At 39.4% G+C, this 14,916-nt stretch overlaps 1 protein-coding gene across 1 annotated transcript in view; it reads right to left on the bottom strand.

The window, feature by feature from the left end:
• Positions 1–7,137, bottom strand: part of RNF144B (ring finger protein 144B) — an 81,002-nt gene extending 73,865 nt beyond the window's left edge. Inside the window, exon 1 of the mRNA XM_068558363.1 lies at positions 7,066–7,137. The gene's annotated coding sequence lies outside the window, so the exon portion shown is untranslated. The remainder of the gene's footprint in view (positions 1–7,065) is intronic.
• Positions 7,138–14,916: the final 7,779 nt, after the last annotated feature.

The raw sequence follows: 14,916 nt of genomic DNA on the forward strand, positions 1-14,916 counted from the left end.
ACACACTCCCCTCCAGGTTTCCAGAAAAGTCTTCCTTCCAGAAAGCCAGTAACTCATTCTTACTGGCTTGCTCAACTTGTTTTGCCTCATACTTCACATTTTACCTAAAATAAGAAAGTGACTTGAATATTCCATCCTCCTGCTTGATTTAAAATGGTAACAATTATAATTACTTTTACAGTTATTACAAGTGTGACTGAGCCTCTTTTTGGATGTCAAGAACCCAATGAGAAAAGAATTTCGGTAGAGAATGTAAGAGCCATGTTGGAAAGAAGAAAAACGTGACAAGCTGACTTCAAGTTCAAATGTTCTAAAGTTGGTGGCAGGGTTGAGGGTGGAGTGGTGATGGCAGGCTTCACCCAGATTATAGAAGTCTCACTTGCTTAACTATAAGTAACCACATAAGAGGACAGATTGGCTGGGGCATGCACGGAAGGAAAGCCACTCGAAAACATCTGATCTTACACTAAATTACCAGGAAAGGGGAATCAGCAGTTCTGCCTAGTCTCTGAGTGTCTCTTACCCTACAAAGTATTCATTATATGAGAAGCAACCACCTTCTGATAGGAAAGAACAGGACACTTTTTCCCTCTTGTGTTTTCATTAGAATTGCCAAAGAAAGGAATACTTCAGAAACGGTGCTGGAAAGCTCAGGATGTATAAGGAATTTTCATATTCTGCTGGCGGCCTGAAAAAACAATCTGCTCCAAAAACGCAGTGGGTGAGAGAGCCAACATTCAAAGTATTTTTAACTAATGTAGTTTATATCCGTTTCACTACCCAAAATCATAGCTGTTATTCCACTGCACAAAGATAACGTGATTGGAGAGGATAATGTTTTACTAGGATACTTGTCTAATTATTTAGGAATTTTTACACCATCTGTAAAAACTTTAAGATTTAGATAAATTGGTAAAGCACAATTAAAGGGACTAAGAGAAAAAGAAAGTTAATACAATGAAACAGCTGGATGTTACTTATGTAATAGAAATATTAATTTATGTAAAAATCCAGTTGATCTGTGGTGAGGGGTCTTAATTCCAGGCCATGATATGAAAGTCTAAGAGTTACTCAAGAACAAGGGACAAAACAGAAGAGGAGACACATGAATGTTCTCAAAATGTTTACATGCCCATGCAAGACACTGAGTCATCCCTGCAAAGTATTCATAAAAGGTATGAATGCTTCACAGTGACAGGGAGTTAACAAAGGGAAGCGTTTTCAGGAAGGGTAGGTGGTGGGGAAGGTAGGGCTGAAGTGCTGCCTGTATAATGGAGAGAGATTCTCAGGAAGCAGAGCAGAGATACTCTAGCAGAGCAGAAAGAAACAGTAATCCAAAGGTCCCATCTCTGCCTTGTTAGGAAAGCCCTCCCAATATCAACTAAGACTGACATGTCAGGCAGCCAGCTCAACACAATCCAAAAATTAATATTTTGTTGACCTTGGCATTTGTACCCAATGCAATGATTTATTTCACTGCTGGTTCATGTTCTTGACAAAAGCTATTAGTGACTCAAATGGTACTGACTGAACCTAATAAAGTGCTGACCATCATCAGCCATTAGCCACTTGCTGAAGTTCTACCCTAATACAGTTTGGAATGGAAGGTAGACCAGCTGGCTGGTAGAGTACCAAGGGCTATGGACATTGGTGGTAAGTGAGGCAAGGGCTTATGCAAACCTCCATACTGGCCAGTGTTGTGGTTCTACTCCCTTATTACATCTTTGACCCACTCTCTGGCCATTCATCTGGCCACTCAGGGACAAGATGAACCAGTGCACAACCAGTAATATCAGAAAAACAGTTCTAATCCATGCCTTGAGAGGGCAAGAACAAATGGGAACACAGGCAGCCTCACTAGTAATCACAGACATGGAATGACTGTGTATATTCACAGACATGGAATGACTCAAGTATATTTTATGTCTATTTAATTGCTTTGTAAAAGAATGAGTAGATGCATGGCATCACACATAAGATACCTCATCATTATTTGAAAACAATAAAATATATTAGAAACTATTTTCTAGTACAGTCGTCCCTAAATATCCATGGGGGATTGGTTTCAGGACCCCTGGCAGATACCGAAATCCTCAGATGCTCAAATTCCTTTTATAAAATGGCCTAATACAGTTGGCCCTCCGCACCCGCGGCTTCTGCATCTGCAGGTTTCACCAACCACGATGCAGGACCCACCAATATGAAGGGCTGACTGCAAAAACAAACCCAAGAAATGCTTAATTCTTAGCAATAATGGAGGTAAATATTCACCTACTCAGGCTTTGTGAGGTGGTAGCATTGCTGCAAAACACTGTTTATCACTGTGATAGGAAAGGGAACTTCGGTTTTCTTCCCCACTGTTTCACAGCTTCATTCAGGGGAAATCAAGAGATGAAAAAATATTCAGTCTAAAATTCTTTTAGTTTTAACATCTTCATCTCAACAGGTTCCAGGATGTCAATAAGATTATATCTCTGTAACTTGGAGACCTGGTTTCTTCTAAAAATGGAACTGATATGCAAATATATCGCTACTAATTTTTTTGTGGGTGAAAAGGACAGACACTCCCTTAGGAGGGGAATCTTAAACATTACCAAAAACTGTTTTCTAGGCAGTCTCTTTGCTATTTGAAATTATGTAATGAATAAAGCCCATTATTTTAATAAGATCTATTTTTTCTAGCTTTATTGAGATATAATTAATACAAAAAATTGTGTAAGTTTAATGTATACAATGTAATGATTTGATATAGATATATTTTGTGAAATGATTACCATAATAAGGTTAGTTAACACTTCCATCACCTCAGTTACCATTTTTTTAAGATGAGGACAATCAGATCTAATTTTTATATTTTTTCCTACAAAGTACATAGGAGAAATATATGGAAAGATATATGAGATCATGACCAACAAAGTACATGATATTGTGATAAGCTAACTCTAAACCTTACAGAGTACAGGGCATCTGGGATGTCAAGTTTTAACATTTACAAAACACCTATCCTTCTTCTAAAAAGCTCATTTCTTTTTTCTTGCCTTCTTTCTGTATTCTCATTACCACTGTGAGTTAAGGCCCAGGAGGCGGAAAACCATTCCCAGCTTTCCTAACAATAAAAACTTATCAAAGAAGGTAGGAGTGAATATGAGAATAACAGCTCAATGATATTTTGGGCATTGTAATTTTACATTCATCATTGTAGGTCCCTCCTCAACACCACCGCTGTGCCCTGCCCACCTCTTATTTAATCAGTGGGTCCCTTGCCTCCCACAATTATTCATACAGCCCTGCTGAATAATTGCCTTCCCCCTGCCTGGCATAACAACAAAGCTCAGAGGCAGGAAGGAACACCACTTACAGGCAGGTCAGACAATGATGTAATTAACAAATCAAGGAGAAGTGTTATTTCAGAAAGCCCCATAGAGCACGAGACAGGCTGATTTCCTGGGTCATGACACTACCAAGAAACTACAGTGGCTAAAGAACGAATATCTAAACCAAAATGTTTTCCCCAAATGAATAAAAGTATGTATAAATATTACCCTCTCCTGTGAAAGTTAAAAGTTGTATACAGACATTTTATAGACAGAAATTTAAAACCAGTTTGGGAAAAGAACTCCTCCATCCCACACTAAGCAAGGTGCAGGGTGTGTATTTTTGTACATCTTTGCCAAATGAGTTTCTCAAGGAATCAAATACAGAAAAATGCAAAACGCAGAAAATAAGGTCAACCCCCAAAGAATTGAATTCCATACGTTAGGTGCTATGGATGTAAAGGTGATTAAACATAGTCCCCACTTATAAAGCGTAAACTGGTTGAGGAGGTTGTCAACAGACAGGTTCATATAATCATACACAGGACAATTTGTGGGTTTATAGCTTCAGCCACAAGTCCAACAAAAAAGAGAAATGAGGTGGTCTTGCTCTATCTTCCCAAGAAAGACAAAGAACCAGTTGACTTAAGGTCTGAGACTCAAACTCATGACTGCAGAAGAATTAGAAACCACTGAGACATAGCTTTCAAAGCATGTTCTTTAATAGATACCACAAGCCATGTGATCAGAAGTATCCCCAGCTATGAATAAGAGAAGTGTATTTCACTTATATTGTTTTGTTTTCAATTCAAGGAAGGGAGCCAATCACAGATGAGAAGTTTCTCATTTCATGTTGCGAAAGCATTGATCACTTTCACTCTCTTTAATGTATAGTTTTCCATTTTCTAATAACTACTACGGTATAACACTTTGGGTTTAGGACTATTCACCCACCAAGTAAATAGCAAATGCCAATGTTAATAAAAATAAAATGTTAGTGCAAGACGTCCCACATATGCCTAAAGGTGAAAAAACAAATTTTAAATTAAAATAATTAAATAAATTAACTTAGATGCTCTTATGCCTCTTTAAATTACTTAACACTCAGGTGACATCAGGGAAACATTATCAAAAAAAAAAAGCCCAAAAAACAAAAACATAATTGAAAGGACAAACATCAAAGTATTTTTCATTCTCAGGTAAAACAACATGAATTAAACATTACTATTCTAGTCCAAAGTCACTTTCACTTCCAAGCTTATTCAAATTCTTTCAGGACAGAGTCTACATCTTATACATCTTTATATCCTCAGCCTCTAATCACTCAATACCACAGTAGATAACTTCTCTAATGTACATGGAGGAGAAGAAATATTCAGGGCCTGATTCTCATCTGGATTCGTTTCCAGCAATTCAAAAGCTGAAAATATTGATAATCTGTTATAGCTAAGGCACTTCAATAAATTAAGGCAGGCATCCCTGAAAAAAAGTCTAAGTACTCAAGAGCAGTGGCTGCAGATACCTGCTCCCCAAAGCTCAGCTTGGCCCAGTTCCCATCTCCGAAATAATCAGTTGCACAAAGTAGGTTTAGTCCCCAAACTGTCTGGACTTTGTTCCTCCACCAACATCTGGGTTCAACATGATTCCTGACCTCTACCTCAAACTAGAGATTTCAAACACTAAGAACCTCACTCAACAGGAAAGTAATATCATAAGTCAAGGCCAGGGGAAACACAGAAGCCAGGACCAGCAGAAACAGTAAGAGCAATGATTCTGAGGTCCTTAAAAATGTTCCTAAACATCTAAAATATTGAAACAACTTTTCAAAAAGGAAAACTTAAATATAAATTTCTCAGATTAAAATATTTGTATTATTCAAGAGAAAGATAGTTTCCAGAAAGCTAAATGGTCTTACCATTTAAATAAAATGAGCTTTTCTCTTTCTGATAGAGCATACTTTCCTCTCTGCTGTAGGGTTTGGCTCTGAAAACCTGGATCATAATCTGGGAGACCCAAAAACTAATTATTATGTTTAAAAAAAGACACGTCTTAAACTGACCTAGTTTGGAAGCCTGGATGCCTTTAAATTGCCAATGAACTGAAACCATTCATGAGAATGGGGCTTTTGAATGCTGAGAATGTTCTTTGGGGCTCAGCACAAAGATATTTGGCATAGATGACTGTAAATATTTGTAAAACTCTGGGTAAATGGACAGTGTTTGACCACACTCAGAACTCACGTCCAGCTCAGTACTGAAGGAGTAAGTTATCTAGGGTGATTGGTTTGGGGGCGGGGCAGGGAGGGGGTGGCGGTTGGTTGAGGGGTTTTTTTTCTCTCTGTTTTAAATAAAAAGCCAAGCAATTCAATTCGGCTACTTGACATCTTTTTACATTTTCTATACCTTGAATTTGTTTACTCATCAAGACAGTTCCAATTTATTTTCTTTCCCACTTTCCTAACTTTACGCGCAGCACAAAGAATAAAATCCCAGTCACAGGTGTGCAAAAGGGAAGGCAGGAGTTTTATGAAAATGTGGCCTTGGACTTCCTAATACAATTCTCTCCACGTGGCCTTGTGGATCTGCTATAGATGTCTTTCTTTTTCTCCCTCTCTCTCCTCTTCAAGATAGCTTCAGAAATACTGAAGGGACTGTTACCCATGAAAAGGACTAGGGTCGAAAAGGGAGGACAGAGGAAGGAGACGTGAAAGGGACTGGCGACCAAGAGGCTCATCTCAGTGAAAGCTACAGCAGCCAGAAACTTCAATTAGCCAGCAACTCATTGAAAACTGGTTGGGTTCCTTTTGCCTCTTACCCACACCCTAAAAACTGAGTCATTTCAAAGTTCATTTATTTTGCTTCTGGGACTAGACACCCGCAATCGGCTGCTTCAGAAACGTTAGATACATTGTTCTTTAATTCATACCTGGCAACGTTCAAATAAACCTCCAGAAATGCCAATTCAGAAGAACACTGCTAGTCCTATTGTGAGCCCCAGCTAATGTTTTGAAAAGATATGTGCTGCAGACAGAAATAAGAAAGCGAGGCTGTAGTGCAAGCGTGAAGACAGAGAACATTTTTCCAGAAGGGGGAAATCATTTCTGAGAAATCCAAATGTGAGAAGTATATGCTTCAGGGGTAGACTTACAGCAGAATCCCTGAAACTAGTAAGAAAAACAAAAGGTACCCTGGAAGGGGTAAGCTAAAGATACCTTTAGTCTGCTGATACAGGAATCGGTTTCATTTTAACTTAAACTTGAGAACAGCAGTATAAGATCAGAGTTTCACCCTGTTCTATCAGCAGTTACACGACAAAATAAACAGCATAATATACGACCAAGATCCCACAGATAATAAAACATCTTATCCATATCTAGGTATGTCAACGTATTGCTGTGCATTTCCAAATAGCAGAAGGCAAACATCTGAGATTATGCCAAGTTTGGTCTCCGCTGAAGACACTGCGAGGTTTGATCTAATCTGGAATTTTGCAATACATTCTGCAGAGACTGTTTTATTAGAAATTAAACTCGTTTCTTTTTACCTTTACAAAGGTATCTATTTTTTAAGGTTAACAGGTGTTTCAGGCATTCAGAACGAATTCAGTTCTGTACGTTTTAAGCACTGGAGGCAGAAAATAAAGCTAAAAACCGTGGTATCAGAGTTAGTCTCCCGTCCTTTCTTCTTTTCTTAGTCCAACCCCACTGCTGTCTTGCAATGCCTGCAGCGTTTTAAAAGCTCGCTAAACCCACCTGGCAGGAGAGCTACGTTCCTCCCGGCCGCCGGGCTTCTCAGCAGACTCCCTCGCGCTCACCGCCTGCCGGGGCTGCTCGCACCCCGGGGAGGAGGAGTTGGTCCATTCTCTCCCTCTGCCGCCGCCGAGCTCTGCCGCTGACAGCTTCGTGCTCTGCAGGACTGCACCGGGGCTCGGGCTCCCAGACCTACTGGGCCGGAGGAGGAGGAGTACCTGTAACCGCCTCCTGCCTCGGGGCACAGCTGCGATGCCCGGGAACGTTGCAGAGCGTGGGGCGCCGCACGCCAGCAGCGGCCCCGGGAGCCGCGCGTTTATTTATACAGGAAGCTCAGGCGCGGCACTTCCTACTTCCCATCTGGGTCGCTCTTCAACTGCAGGTGATGGTCTTAACCCTGTCTGAACCCGGCTGCCAGTGCGTCCGAGCAGTCCCGCCCTCCTGCACTCGCTCCACTTAGCAGGACCTCTCTCTTGTCCTTCTTGGACGGCTGCTGCAGAAGTGCCGAGCAGGGTGGCCAGCAGCAGCCCCTAGTGTCCTTCCTTCTGCCCAGACAGGGGCACTTCACCTACTGGCTCTCAGAACTTGCCGCTTCTCTGCACGCGTCCTCCCAGGACGCCTGCCTCCCTCCTTCCCAGCTCTTTAAGTCTCTTGCTTCTACTTCTAACAACCCAGACCTGCCTTCCCACCTTGCCAGAAAACTGTTTCTGTAGAAACACTTCCCATGCACGTCTTATCGAAAACACCATGTACTTGATTTGTCCTTTTGCGTCTAATGATAAAATTAGATCGCAGGCAAATCAAATCAGGACAGTCTCAGTTTACCTCATATAATACAGGCACACTTTTATGAAACAATGATTTTGCTGGAAGTGCTTTGTCGACAAAGTATGTGGGGAACTGCTCAGTAACCTAACGGGTTGTACTCCAGCTAAAGAAAATGTAACAAAGTAATTCAGAAACTGTGGGGTACTAGGATGCGCCTTCCTCACTCCAAAACCTCAGACACTTAGTCTGTGTGATGTTTATAACACATTACATACCTACTCACGCCCTACACCCCCCAAAGGTCACAATCACAGCCCCAACTCTGTTGAACATTCCGATTTAGAAACATGGCTCTTCCGATCGGGAATCTTTCTGTGCTCACTCTGCACCCTCACTCTACTTTTGCAACCACAGTCAGGAACGTGCTTCCTAAAAGGAAGGGACTCGCAGCCCTTTGTGGAAGGAATCTGAGCATGCCAGTGAAGTATCAGCAGTAGGCACAGTGCCAAAGGACACAAGCAAACTGCTTCTCGGCTCTCCATGCTGAAGAAAACCTCGAGGTCAAAGCCAAGTGCCGAAGCACACAGTGTATCTCTGTGTATGATGGTAGGACGGGCAGGAGGACCAGTCCACTAGTGCGGGAGGAAGGGAAGGAGGACAAGGGAGATAAGATGGTAAGAGAACATACAGTGGGGACCCAAAATAATAGAACTGAAGGATATTTGAGCTCGACAAGTCCTTCTAGCTAGTTTAGTCCAGACACCTAACTTTAAAGATGAGGAAACTTATGTCCAGGGAGATTTAAGTGGTCGGCTTGAACCAGACAGGGGCAGAGCTGGAACGACACCTAAAGCTGTGTTAGATGAGAAAGGTATTTGTTAATGAAAACCACCCCACGGATGTCTAACTTCAAATTTAACAGTAGCTTAGGTTCTGGGATAAACAATCTCAAGATATTTTCTTGGTGTAGTGACCATTGTGGATGGACAGGAATCAGGAAAGATAAACAAAGCACCTTCTAAGAGGTTACTTTATTCATTAGTGTCAATACAAAACTTTGGTGCCTTAAACCAAAGTTCAACAGAGTCCACTTTTTCAATTACCATGCAATGAAGTTACAATCTCTTGTCAACAGGATAAGGGAAGAAGCTACTGCTAATATGAATGAAAACATGGGTTAAGCAATAATCATGCTGCCTGTTGCTGCAAATGGCAGATAAGAAGAAAAATATATTGTATAATTAAATAATATCAGCACTGATTATTTTCAAGTTTATAAAATCTGCATGCAAATTTTAATAGGACTAAATAAACATGTAGAACACTATAGTATTACGTGAACAACTCTTTCAGATCTGGAATAAAATATGGAAGAAACAATTTAACCAAGGAGGTGAAAGATCTGTATACTGAAACCATAAGACACTGATGAAAGAAATTGAAGACAGAAATAAGTAGAAAGACATTCCATGCTCATGGACTGGAAGAATTAATATTGTAAAGATGTCCACCCTACCCAAAGCAATCTATAAATTCAATGCAATCCTATCAAAATTTCAATGGCATTTTTCACAGAAATAGGACAAACAATCCCAAAATTTGTATGGAACCACAAAATACCCCAGATAGCCAAAGCAATCTTGTGAAGAACAAAGCTGGAGGAATCACACTTCCTGATTTCAAACTATATTACAAAGCTATGGTAATCAAAACTCTTTCAGATCTGCCTAACGAATCCACAGTGTGCATCATCCTCTCAAGCATGTATTGATCTCCTCCCAGAGAAGCTGCTTGATGTTAGGAAGACAGACATAAGTTGGACACGGCCCCTGTCCTCAAAGAGCTCTCAGTCCAGGGAAGGAGTCAGACAAGCAAATCAATTATCAGGATACTATGGTGTGTATGTATGTGATACAATAGACCGAAACATGATGTGCTTTGGGAGCACAGAGAAGAATTTAACTAAAGGAAAGGGGTTGGTAAAAAGAATCAAGGAAGGCTTCCCTGAGAAAGTGACTTAAAGCTGATACTTCAAGAAGCCAAGTGGGGAAGGTGGAAAAAGGTGAACCAGTCAGAGGCAAGAGCCACTGCAAATGGCTAGAGATGTCAGACTTTAGGTGACACTTTTCATAATTCAGACAGAGCAGATGCATTCAGAATTAAAGAATGAGGGCTTGAACTAACATAGTGGCAACTGGCATGAAAAGGAAATGAACAAATGGAGAGAGATCTCAGAAACAGAATTAATGGGACCTGATACCTGATTGGATGTAGGGAATGAGGGAGAAAGAAGAGCCCAGGCTGCTGGTACCACTAATTGAGAGTGAGAATAAAGGAGGAGCAGCATAAGCAAAATGATTCCATTAAATATTGCAGAATCTGAGGTGTCTCTGGGACATATAGAAGACTTATCTAGTAGGCTGTCAACAGAGAGAGATCTGGAGTGGAGGGTCTTTTAGGAATTACCACCATTTAGGTGGTGACCACGGATGAGATTACCAAGAGCTGAGGTCACCCACAAAAGGTAGCAAGCTGTAGAGGGACAAAGGGGCTTTCGACCCATACACACTCTATCATCCACCAATTATTACGTAACCTTAAACAAGTTATTTAACATACCCAAGACTCAGTTTGTTCATGCATAAAATAGGAATGATGATATTCATCTCATAGGTTGTTGTGAGGCTCAATGAGAGGTTTGTAAAGTAGCTAGCACAGTGTCTGATGGCACTATATGAGTTGTGAAGGTAAGGAAGTGAATGTCACCTCTAGAATTGTGCAGTACACAACCTGCTCAGCTGTACAGCATGGCCCTGGCCTGATACACAAAAGAAACTCAATCAGCGTTGTTCACCTTAGAAGGAAGGGAAAAGGAGAGAAAAAAAGAAAAGAAAGGGATCAGAAAAGAGAACCCAAAGGAACACCAGTATTTATTTAAAATGTAGGTAAAAGAGGAGCCCTCATATAAGCCTAAGAAGGAACTGCTTCTCTCAGACTACAGAAGCAGATGTAACATTTGATATCTCAGACTGAGAAGTAAAATCCAGTCACCTCAATCTACAAAAATATTTTTTTATCTTTCTGAGCAATGATAGACATAATATAACAAATTGTTCACCAGAGATTGCAGTCATGTTGACTTCATCACAATAGAGAATTTCCTAATCTGAATCACAGACCTTCCTAAAGAAAAGGCAAACAAAATCTTGGCATTAATGGTAAATAATCCAAACCATAGGAATTGTATTAACTTGTAACATACCTAAAGTCATGTAAAAGCAAGATCAAGATGAATCTAATGCATACTTATATAGCCAAAAAGCAAATATAGAAATATAATTACTAGATTACTAGATATGTATATGTAAGATACTTATGTAATATATGCCATATTATATAATATGTAACACGTAACAGATTATATATATATATAACACACTGTAGTCCTACATAAGAAGGAAATCAACAATGGAATTTCTTTTTGGAAAATTACTCTCATTAATTAATATAAAGAAATATCAAGATTCATTCTGATGCCACTGAAATTACTCTTCTCATCTACATTAGTATATGTTAGTAACACACATCTTAGACTTGACATCTTAATTACATCCTGCGATAAAACATTAAAAAAATTTTTTTTAATGATTTGTTGAGTTTCAAGAAATCAGATGAAAGAACACAAGTATTGGGAAACCAGCTTCTGCAGTAGGTGCAGTTCTCTCTCCATGGGAAAAGATTTAAGGCAAAGGTCATGGTATTCTGCCAGTGACAATTTGGTCATTTCTCATTTCCAAAGAGCTACCATTTCATTCACATTTTTCTGTTGGATCTAATGGGACTCATCTTATACATACATTCAACATTTATTGAGGGTATTCAGTATAGAACTAAGACTAAGACACAATACAAAAATCAGACTAAGAACATCACAAAATAATATAAAAGAAACTATGCCAGAGATTCGTTCAGGGTGGCATGACAGTCAAACTACATGGAAAGTCAAAATATGACCCAGAAATGATCACCCACCTACATCTGACTTGATAACAAAAGTTTTCAAAACTTTTGGAAACATATCATTTTGGTTTATTTCATGCATACAAGAGCATCTCAACGTCTCACAGAGCAAGTCAAAACCAGCTGGGACCCAATAAGAAAAACCTGACCAGAATGGTCATCATCAAAAAGTCTACAAACAATAAATGCTGGAGAGGGTGTGGAGAAAAAGGAACCCTTCTACACTGTTGGTAGGAATGTAAATTGGTACAACCACTACGGAGAACAGTATGGAGGTTCCTTAAAAAACTAAAAGTAGAACTACCATATGATCCAGCAATCCCACTCCTGGGCATATATCCAGAGAAAACTATAATTCAAAAAGATACATGCACCCCAGTGTTCACTGCAGCACTATTTACAATAGCCAGGACATGGAAGCAACCTAAATGTCCATTGATAGGTGAATGGATAAAGAAGATGTGGTACATATATAGAATGGAATATAAAAAAGAATGAAATAATGCCATTTGCAGCAACATGGATGGACCTAGAGATTATCATACTAAGTAAGTCAGACAGAGAAATACAAATATCATTTATATGTGGTGGAATCTAAAAAAGATGATGTAAGTGAACTTATTTACAAAACAGAAACAGACTCACAGACTTCAAAAACAAACTTATGGTTACCAAAAGGGAAAGGTGGGGGAGAGGGGATAAATTAGGAGGTTGGGATTAACATATACACACTACTGTATATAAGATAGATAATCAACAAGGACCTACTGTAATAGCACAGGGAACTCTACTCAATATTCTGTAATAACCTATATGGGAAAAGAATCTGAAAATGAATGGATATATGTATAACTGAAACACTTTGCTGTACACCTGAAACTAACACAACATTGTAAATCAACTATACCCCAATATAAAATAAAAATTAAATTAAAAAAAAATTTTTTAAAAGAAAAACCTGACCAGAATAATCTCAAACTGCCATTGCCATCATTCCACACAAGAGCCCATCATGACCCGAGGTGGAGGGCTGAACAACAAGACTCCTAACATCCTACATATAACACCACTAGCAAGCTGGGGTTATGGACCGATGAGAAAATGGAATTCAGCACTCTTGTTCATCACCTAACTCTAGAAAAAAATGACTGTGTTAGCCCTGAACTTAAATTCTCCACTAGAAAGTCAGATGAAATCATCTTGAGAATCCTTATGTTTGCAAAGTTTACATTAATCCTTCTATTAAAATTACCATCTCCTCCAAATTCTTGCATATCAGACAATCAATGAAAAAATTCCCCAATGTTCCCATAAATCATCAGCCCAGCCAATGTACCAATTGGTTTGTAGAAAATGAAGGACTCAGTGCTGTGTACCCATATCCTATAGATAAAAGGACTCAGCTGAAATAAAAGTCCAACTATTTCTTGCCTTAAATCATGAGAAACTTCATTCTTGGAATTAAGATTCCAATCTACAAGGATCAAATTACCCATACATGGGAATATTATAAATGTTGATTTTTCCAGTGGGACTTTATTTTGAAAGGCACCTTAAAAAGTTAAGTCTTCTCTATGATGTAGTTGGCTGATTCCCTTCTTTTCCTGCCTTCTCCCTTTCCTTCATCTCCTCCCTCTTCCTGAAAAACAGTGAATCATAAAGTCCCCAGTGAAACCAGGAGCCAAAGAGAGCTAACAAATTCTATCATCTGCAACAGATCAAAGAAACCAAAGTTAAGGGCATGGAAGCGAGGGCTCCGTGAATGCTGGTTGAAGAAATGCACATACCTTGAAAGGCAGGCATCCTATTCTGAATCCCAGGAGAGAAAAAAAAAAAAAAATCCCCTCCTGGGAAAGTCGATTTCCCTTCCATATCTACCACGCTCCACCTAAAGTCCTCCATAACCTCCTCAGAGGGTCATCGGAGGGTCGGCTGTTGTTTCAGTATAGTGCCCTCACAGCACATGCCACAGTCCAGCCCTCACAGAGCACCTCAGGGACTTTTGTAGATATTATCAATTGCAGCAAAAACCAGACTCTGTGCAACAATGCCTGCATCCCGAACAAAATGAAATCTCAGAGAGCCTTCTTACAAACCAGTGTTCCTTTAGTGGATCCTTCTCTTTCCCCTTGGCCTCTGGAGAGGAATCATACTCAGATTAAATATACAAAGATCAGTTTAAATAAGCAATAATTGCAATCATGCTCCACGGTGTTACAAAGTGCCTTTTTCCACGAGTCCCACAATCATTTTAATATATTCCTGACCCACAAAACTATACTTATCTCATGAAAGTCACTGTTACTAGTTGCAAATAGTTAATGATCTCATAAGGCCAGTAATAAAGAAAATAATCTTCTGCCCAGAGTGTCTCTATTCAGATCATGGGTCTTTCCTTCCTCCTCTAACTCAGGTCCCTTTATTCCCCAACCATGGAACTTAACACAGCACTCAAATTATTGATGTGTCTATCTCCCTGAGTAGTCTGTGAGAGCAGTGTCATAATATTTTTCCCACTTTCTACTCACATCATGTACCAAAGTTAACAGCCTATGGTGTCTTCTAAACGTTTCCTCTGTGCTCATTTCATCACACTGATGTTTGCTAAACACACACACACACATACACACACACACACACACACACACAATTTATCTTAGCTCTGTGAATTGTCTATTCATAGTCTTCATTTTGCTTTAGGGTAGTTCATATTTTTCCTATTTACAAGAGCTCTTTGTAAATTATAGACATTAACACTTTGCCTGCAATATAGTTTTAAAATACTTTTTTCCAGACATAGCTGATTTCTATTGATTTATTTTATGTTACTATTTCCAGGAAATGGTTTTGGATGGTATATATTCTGATATACCTTCCTTTTCTCATAGAGCTTCTGGCATTTCCAGTCTTGATTAAAGAGGTCTCCCAAGGTTTAGATTGTACATGTGGGCTTCCCCAGATTCTTGTGAGATTTTGGGGTTTTTTAATGTCTTTAATCCATCAAGGAATTATCTTTAAATAGTATATGACGATTATTGTTATACTTTAACCAGATAGAGAATTACC

The sequence above is a fragment of the Eschrichtius robustus genome, chromosome 12 (genome assembly GCF_028021215.1).
Source record: "Eschrichtius robustus isolate mEscRob2 chromosome 12, mEscRob2.pri, whole genome shotgun sequence".
Lineage (NCBI taxonomy): Eukaryota > Metazoa > Chordata > Mammalia > Artiodactyla > Eschrichtiidae > Eschrichtius > Eschrichtius robustus.